Source organism: Euleptes europaea, chromosome 4 (assembly GCF_029931775.1).
Source record: "Euleptes europaea isolate rEulEur1 chromosome 4, rEulEur1.hap1, whole genome shotgun sequence".
Lineage (NCBI taxonomy): Eukaryota > Metazoa > Chordata > Lepidosauria > Squamata > Sphaerodactylidae > Euleptes > Euleptes europaea.
Window position 1 is genome coordinate 9122118 of NC_079315.1, and position 9496 is coordinate 9131613.

Here is a 9496-nt window from a genome sequence, read left to right on the forward strand (position 1 = left end):
ACAGGCTCTGCTTCTGTTTTTTGAGGGGGTTAACCTTCCCCCTCCCATGTTTTTTGTTTTGTTTTGTCTTTTTTAGATTTCAGATTTTTCTGCAAACCTGGGGCTTTTCTTAGGTTTATAGAAAGAAATTCCTTTCTGTTCATGGCCTCAGTCTCTGGATTTAAGTATGCGTAGATGGGACCATGTTGAGAATGAGATAGGATGATGCTATAAGGATGCTGTTATCCTGTCTACTTGCCCAGTGCTATTCATAATTTTATAAACCCCTGTCTTGTTCCCATTTCTTCCTAATGAGGTTTCTAAAGTGAAAAAAAAGTCCCCATAGACCAGTGATGGCGAACCTTTTAGAGACCGAGTGCCCAAACTGCAACCCAAAACCCACTTATTTATCGCAAAGTGCCAACATGGCAATTTAACCTGAATACTGAGGTTTCCTCCCAGCTCGGCAAGGGGCTGCAGGGAGTCCAGGGAGGGGGGGGCTTTGAAGGGCTAGGCAGCGTGGAGCTCTTCAAAGCCTGGGCGGCGTGGAGTCCAGGGAAGGGGAGGCGGCTTTGAAGGGCTAGGCAGAGCGGAGCCCTTCAAAGCCGGGCAGCGGGGAGTCCAGGGAAGGGGGGGGGCTTTGAACAGCTCCGTGCTCCCTTCAAAGCCCCAGCCACCCCCGCCCACAGAGAGGGCTCGACGTGCCGGACTTGGCACGCGTGCCATAGGTTCCCCAACACGGCCATAGACTGATTTTTTTTTTGTCCGATAAGAATGTGCTTCAACCCCTTAAATACCAAATCACCAGAAGCTTCTTCTCCTAAGCACAGATAATTTAGATCCCCACCCTGGGTGGGTAAAAAGCAGATGCTAGGATAAACCATAGTTTGTGGACAACGGCTTCATTAAGCTCTTGTTTTAGTACAATGTTTAAATGCGGGCTGACCAGCAAGCTGTGGTTTGTGATGTTGGACTGCAGAATTCCTTGTTTGTTCAATAGCGCTGCCCTTCTTAGGCTCCTAGAGAGAGAGGCAGCAGAAATTGTTGCCTCTCCAGCTACTTTCCAGCGACGCTCCATCCCTCTCTCCTTCCCTCTGCCTTTTCTCCACGCCCCACCCACTAGTGAAGACTCACCAAGCAGGACTGCATTTCAGATGCTTCGGCCTCCCCCATGGGAAAATTTTTAAAAGGTAGCTAGGCTAGGCCCTGAATCGGATGTTCCAAGCTAGCCTGATCTTGTCAGATCTCAGAAGCTAAGCAGTATCGGTCCTGGATAGTACTTGGATGGGAGACCTCCAGGGAAAACCGGGGTCGCTGTGCAGAGGAAGGCAATGGCAAACCACCTCTGTGAACTCTCTTGGCCTTGAAATCCCTATGGCAGGGGTGTCGAACTCATTCGGGAGGGGCCGTGGCTCAGTGTTGGAGCATCTGCTTGGCATGCAGATGGTCCCAGGTTCAATCCCCGGCATCTCCAGTTAAAGGGACCAGGCAAGTAGGTGATGTGATAGACCTCTCTGCCGGAGACCCTGGAGAGCCGCTGCCGGTCTTGAGTAGACAATACTGACTTTGATGGACCAAGGGTCTGATTCAGAATAAGCCAGCTTCATGTGTTACAAGGGCCAGGTATGACATAAATGTCACTTGGTCTGGCTGGGTTATGCCTCACCATCCCAGATCAGGACATGGTGTGTGTGGCTGTGTTGGCTGGCTTGCAGGCCAGATAAAAGGTCTCAAGGGGCGCATCCAGCCCGTGGGCATTATGTTTGACACCCCTCCCTACGGGGTCGCCATAAGTTGGCTGCGACTTGTCGACACTGTACACACACACACACACACAGTCACACTAGAGATGTAACATTTCTGGAAATCTTTAATTGGGGGGAGTTCCGTGCAGGCGGGAAAAAGGGAAATTTGGGGGGGGAAATAGAAATATATGCAGTACTTTTCTATCAAACCTAAGCTTCTTTTACTGTTTGATTAAAAATGCATCGTTTGTAACTTGGCATATAAAACTGTACAGTTGGGCGTATTTATGGGATTAAAAAGTATAGATCTCTAAATTTTCTGTAAGCAAAATTGCAGGCATGCTCAGTACGTGAGAAAGAATTGCAAACTGCCGCACCCTGTCCTACCGTAGCACATTCAGATTTACTTTTTGCTGTCTGAGAAGTAGGAAAAAATACAGTGCTGAAGGTAGATGAAATTTTTTGTCATAAACAAAAGAAAGTGTATTAGTTGGGCAGAAACTCTCTGAGCCACAATAGGCTGCCAGCATTTTTGGAGATAATTCACAGTGGGTAGCCGTGTTAGTCTGTTTGCAGTAGTCAAAAAGGGCAAGAGTCCAGTAGCAGCTTAAAGACTAACAAAAATATTTTCTGGTAGGGTATGAGCTTTCGTGAGCCACAGCTCACTTCTTCAGATACTACATGATACTACATGAAAACGCTGAACTGTTCAATACTGTGTTATTATTAACCGTATTATAGTATATTGTTGCCAAAACTTAAGTTGAAACAAAAGCATTTTGAAAATATTGTATATGTCTAGTGTAAGATTTTTTCCCCCTCCTGTTCCTAAAAATTTCAAAATTTTCCATTTAAAGTGTCCTTCCAGTTTTTCATGCTGTACATTGGGAATGAGTGAAATGTTTGCAAAATAGTTGAAAAGAGAAAGCATTTCATGGGAAGGGGCCGTGGCTCAGTGGTAGAGCATCTGCTTGGCATGCAGAAGGTCCCAGGTTCAATCCCTGGCATCTCCAGTTAAAGGGACTAGACAAGTAGGTGATGTGAAAGACCTCTCTGCCGGAGACCCTGGAGAGCCGCTGCCGGTCAGAGTAAACAATACTAACTTTGATGGACCAAGGGTCTGATTCAGTATAAGGCAGCTTCATGTGTTCTTGTGTTCCAGTCCTCAAAATTTCCAAATTTTTCCAATGGAAAAATTTAAAACAAAAATTCTCAAGCTTTTTCATACTATTTAGAGTGTGAAGAACCATGCCATAAAAAGCATTTTACTCTTAGTATCTGGGAGGATTTTCTTTTAATTATTCACTGTGCCAATTTACTTTCTAATGAAGGACGACTCTTTCGCCCAGTAATTACACTCCTTGCTTCTGGAAAGTTCTGGGGACTTGGCGCACAGTCCAGTGTGCTTCACACTCTCTTGGACTGCGGCCTTTGTCTTTCTAAGTGATCTTGCTTCGTGACCTGGCATGTGAACACTGAACCACACAGAAATGTCCTCATTTAGTAGTTACCGCTGGTATCTCTAAGCAGGAGTAACTGAGCTGTTCAAAAGCCATAAGGGCTGAATTACCAGACGTTTTTGATTATGCCCCTGGATTTTACAAAGGCTGCATTTAGCCACAAATAAATAATTTGAATTGTTTTATGTCAACCAGCTATTATTGTTCACATGTGCAGAAACTGCATGAATTGGAAATTTTATCTGAATCTAATTTAAATGGGTCTGGACGATTTAAATGAATCTGCCTTGCCCCATCAGGATATATGTAGTTCAGTTCTGCATCCCTATATGTGGTTTTCTGCATTTATTTGTTTTACAGAATATATACCACACTTTTCTGCCCTCATCAGGGCCATCGAGGCAGCGGCAAAATTAAAAACACGCATAGTAAAATCACATCTTAAAAAAACCATTAAACCCAACAAAAACATGTTATTAAAACAGCCAGCTTGCATTTTGATGACACATGAACACATGAAGCTGCCTTGTACTGCATCAGACCCTTGGTCCATCAAAGTCAGTATGTCTACTCAGACTGGCAGCAGCTCTCCAGGGTCTCAGGCAGAGGTCTTTCCCATCACCTACTTGCCTGGACCCTTTAACTGGAAGGGCAGGGGGTTGAACCTGGGACCTTCTGCATGCCAAGTAGATGCTCTACAAATTGAGCCACGGCCCCTCCCAAATGAAGGAGGGCACTTTTACAAGCACATGAACACATGAAGCTGCCGTCTACTGAATCAGACCCTTGGTCCATCAAAGTCAGTATTGTTCACTCAGACTGGCAGCGGCTCTCCAGGCTGGGGTCTTTCACCTGCCTAGTCCCTTTAACTGGAGAAGCCAGGGGTTGAACCTGGGACCTTCTGCATGCCAAGCAGATGCTTTACCACTGAGCTCCAGCCCCTCCCCATGACCACTCACTCGGTTTGGAAGGATCCGTTTGATCCTCTATACACCCAACTTCAATTTTTCATCATCAAAAATTTGATGTCATCCACAAACTTGGCTACCAACTGCTTTATCTCTGGCACCAGATCAAATGAGTTAAAATAAATAAATAGTATTGGTTTCAGTACATGCCCTTGGGGAAGCCTACTGATTTCTTCCTTCATTGTGGAAACTGTTAATTCAACCTCAGCTTCTTGAACCAATTTTTGCTGTGTCCTCTTATCTCATGGATGCTGGATTGCTCCTAGCTATAAGTTTGTTTGTTTGACAGACTTAAAGGATGTTTAAAGTTTGCAGTGCAAGATTCACCTTTGCAAAGCCGTGCTGATTTTCTGCATTTAGAAGTGGGAGAGAGTGAAACCAACACTGGAGGTGCCCATGGGCACCATGTTGGGGACCCCAATCTAGTTTGTACCTTCTGATACAGATTACCTGTCTATGCAAATGTGTTTTTTTTGGGGGGGGGGGGAAGCTGAGCCTCTGTTTTGCCTGTCTACTGCCCTTGTATAGTTCTAGAGATGCAACAGTCACTTGAGTTACTTACTTATCACATGTTTTCTCGATTAAAATTTATTTTAATGTTCCCTGCACTTCCTCAAAGGTGCTTGGGATGACAATATTATTCTCCTGTCAGGAGCTGGCCATGAGGATGGTATGCGGTAGTGCAATTGTGCTGCTTCCAGGTGCTGTTGTGCTATTCTGTCCAAGGCCAGTCTATGCCCCGTGTTTAGTCTTCATAGATTCCCATACTGTGGGAATCGCCAAGTACTCCTTCCTGCCTCTGGGAGGGGGGTTGCCTGGGTTACCAGTTATCTCCTTTTGCTCTTCCATATATGCTGTGTACCTTGCCTTTGCCCCTTACTAGTGTCCTTTTGAATATGGCTTCTGAAACCTGTCAATTCTAACCAATAAAACTGCTTTCGTGGATTTGCTGTCTGCTGAAATCTGTTTATGGGTTTGCCGCAGGGCTAGAGCTTACATTAGGATACTAGTCCTATCCTTACTTGCTGACCTTGGCTGGAGCCCTGGAGGGTTCGCCTAGACACTCGTCTCCTCGGTTTGGGGCACAGGACGAGCTCCCCGAGGACCCCGACTTTCTGCATGCCGTCTTGGAGGAGGCGCAGCGGACTTACGCGGAGTCCACCCGGCTGGTTGGGCTGGTGATTGATCAGAGGGGTCGCCTGGCAGCGGCCACCCCCTGGAGGACTCAGGACGCTGATGTACGGACCCACAACGATCTTTTGGGACTAGATACTTTGCTGGAGGAGGCCCGGTTGGCGCAAGAGGACTTTGCTCTCCTAACTCGGTTATTGGCTTAGCTTGCGCTCCGCGGGGCACAACAGGAGTCGGCCGCCTCAATCCAGGGACCCGAATTCTGTTTCCCAATGGTGGGAGCTCAGGGGGGTGACGTTCCACAAACTGTTCCGGATCCTGCCCTATGCCGCCGGGAAGCACAGAACGCTGCCGCCAGGAGAGTCCTGGTTCTTGTGGATTTCACGCCGACCACGGCAACGTCAGCCGACGTCGAAAAGATACTAATTCCTGAATTCGGTCCTGCCTCTGCGGACCTGGCTCAACAGGTCCAACCGCTGTTGGGCCAGCACAAGGAAATCCAAATGCTCTTGGAGCAAGCGGCCGAACCAATTGTGACGGCTGCCGCCGCCGCCAAACTCGAGGCGGACCGAGCGCTCGCTGATCGGAGGCGGGCGGAGGAGCAACTGGGCGACGGCAGGAACTGGAGCATGGTTGAAAGTCAGCGGGGGACTGGACTGGTCTTTCCCCTCGTTTTCTTTGTGCTCCCCGGAACCTGGCCTGCCCCGGGAAGTGGCGCGCAGGCAACTGCTCACCTTTGCTCCTGATGTACAGGAATATTCAGATGAGGAGGACTTGTATGCAGAGGAGGGCGACTGGAATACGAACTACCGAGTCACCCAAGCCCGACGGACTGGGGGGGCTGAGGAGGAGATCCATGCCTTGAGGTTTCAAAACCGAGAACTGTTGGATCGTATGGCCCGTATGCAGGACCAAATGGACGTGTTCATGTGTGAGTACGGTCGCCTACAGTGAGCTCAAGTGGCGCCTGCACAGGCACTGGTCCCGGGCCAACAACCCCCCCTGGCCAGCAGCCTCTGATGCAGCCGGCTCCAGGGCAACCTGCGGCGCAACCGCCTCCGGGGCAGCCGGCCCCGGTACAACCGGCTCCCAGGCAGCCGGTCCTGGGCAACCACCGGCACCACCCCCTGTGGTCCCGGTCGTGCAGTGGAAGCAACCCCGTTTGCGAGTGACATTCGATGGCTCCGCGGACGCGTTGCCCTGTTTTCTACACCAAGTGGACAGTTACATGAGAGAACAGGGGCATACCTTTCCCACGGAAGACAGCCAAGTAAGGTTTGTTTCCTCACTTTTGGCTGGAAAGGCTGCAGAATGGATGGTCCTCCAGTTTGATACCCGGGCCCACTCCATACGGTCGCTTAATGAATTCATGCGACCGTTAAGGAGACTTTTCGAGGATCCGTTTCAAGGGGAAAAGGCCAAAGCGGCCCTCCTACAACTCCGTCAAGGATCCTCCTCAGTCCCCCTCCTCCATTTTATCATCATGATAGGTAGGTGAGGATGGGGGAGAATAAATGGATGCCAAGGTTCATCCAGTACATATTACAACTATTAGTTTATTATTTATTTAGTACATGCTTCCCCGCCCTTCCTCCCATGAGACAAGTGGGGATTTGAACCTGGCTGTCCTTAGGCCAACACCCTAGCTACTGCACCACACAAACAGTTCCTTGAAGGGATGGAAATTGCTTGTTAAATGTGTATTTGGGGGTATATAAAATTAAAATGCAATCGAATTTTGTGTCCTGTTGCTGTGTTACAAGTGGGGTGCCTTTACCCTTCAGCTGTGACATGTTAGACAAGGGACTTGTCTTGGGTTTAAATAAAAATAAATAAAAGGCTGTCTTCCTGCACACAAGGCTGTGTGCCTGGCTAATGCAAGCCGGTGTCGGTCCCGGTTTTTAAAATCACCCCAGTAGCTGGTGTGGATTTCATTTCCTGGTGCGAACAGGAGGGAGTCTCTTGGACATTAAACTCACCCCGCTTGTTCATTCTCTGCATCTCTGCAACTCATGTGACCTCAACTGGGGTCGCAAGGGTAGGGAGTGTTTAGCTGTTCCCTGTAATTAAAATTGGCCTTCTCGTCATTTGCCATAAAGTTCTTACTGTGTACAAGTAAGACCTGATAAGGTTGTTCAAACAGTGCTTTGCAGCTCTGAAATTCTGCTTCTTTATCAGTACTTCAGGGCAAGTTACAGACCAGCGGAGCAAAGGCGGAAAGAGTATCCCTGGTCAACAAAGGAACTTGGAGTACATAAGCTTCAGAGGGAGGAGTGGCAACTTCTGTTAGACTGGAGTTCAGGTTCACTGTGCTGTTCGCCACTTATTACCCCCTGAGGCAACTGGAGAGGTTTAAGAAAACAAAACCAAAAAACTCCCAAGCGATCTCAACATACGGCCAGTGCTTGATAAGCCATGTAATGAAGGACAGGTCCAAAGCTATAGGCCTGCTTCAACAACAGGCACCTCTAAGGGGCTGTAGCTCAATGGCAGAGCATCTGCTTGGCATGCAGAAGGTCCCAGGTTCAATCCCTGGCATCTCCAGTTCAAGGGACTAGGCAGGTAGGTGATAAGACCTCTGTCTCAGACCCTGGAGAGCCATTGCCGGTCTGAGTAGACAATACTGACTTTGATGGACCAAGGGTAAGGGTCTGATTCAGTCTAAGGCAGCTTCATGTATTCATGTGAACCCAGAGAATTCCTAGCATAACAGGTATTTGTAGTGGGCTCGTATTTGGATCTGCCCTCTAGTTCCTAGAATTCAGTGTTGATCAACCTGTACGGATGGTGAGACAAAATTTCAGGCCTGAAATGCCTGAGAGAATCGACTTGAGCTCTAGTGTCCAACTCTTAAGATCTTACTGCTGGTAGATTTGGTGGGATACTTCAAGCTTGGATTTCCACCACATACACACACTAGTTTTGTGTAGCAATTAAGAACATAAGAAAAGCCATGGTGGATCAGACCAAGGCCCATCAAGTCTAGCAGTCTGTTCACACAGTGGCCAACCAGGTGCCTCTAGGAAGCCCCCAAACAAGACGACTGCAGCAGCATTATCCTGCCTGTATCCCAAGGCATCTAATATAATAGGCATGCTCCTCTGATCCTGGAGAGAATAGGTATGCATCGTGACTAGTATCCATTTTTGACTAGTAGCCATGAATACCCCTCTCCTCCATGAACACGTCCACTCCCCTCTTAAAGCCTTCCAAGTTGGCAGCCATCACCACATCCTGGGGGAAGAAATAGACACCACTGTACTAATGTCAGGAGGAGTACAGGAGCGAAGTGTATACAAAGTGCAAAAAACTTTATAGACTACCAAAATGACATAACATTACAGCTATACACACTATATAGCAATCTCTATACTATACTATTGAGATTGCTACACTATAATCCTGACCCCATGTGGGAAGTGATATCTCTTACCCTTTGTGGGAAATAATAATGATTTGGCACTTTTTGAAATCTTACCCGTTATGGGAGAATATTTCAATGAATGAATGTACAAGAGGACGTTGAAGGACTGATGAAGATCTGTTCATTGTAAACTCGAAACGATCGTCTCCTCGTTGGGAACCTCGTTGAAAATCCTTTGGATACCATTTCTCCTACAGTTAAGAGAGACTTTATGAACATTAGCTGTGACACTTTTTTCCACCTTGTACAATCACGTTGTTTGTCTTAGTTTGTATGTTTCTATTTAGTAGTGTATATAGTGTGTATAGCTGTAATGTTAGGTCATTTTGGTAGTCTATAAAGTTTTTTGCACTTTGTATACACTTCGCTCCTGTACTGAGTTCCTCATCACCACATCCTGGGGCAGGGAGTTCCACAATTTAACTATGAACTTGAGGGAGTTGATGAACACTGCCTTCCACTCAGTCAAATCTCTGTTCTGTCGTAAGAACATAAGAAATGCCATCCTGGATCGAACCAAGTCCCATCAAGTCCAGCAGGCTGTTTACGCAGTGGCCAACCGGGTGCCTCTAGGAAGCCCACAACCAAGACTGCTGCAGCAGCATTATCCTGTCTGTGTTCCACAGCGCTTAACATAATAGGCATGCTTCTCTGATACTGGAGAGAATAGGTATGCATCATGACTAGTATTCATTTTATCTAGTAGCCATGGATAGCCCTCCTCCATTCCCCTCCTAAAGCCTTCCAAGTTGTCAAGGTCAGTATTATTTATTGTGATCGGCTGCAGCT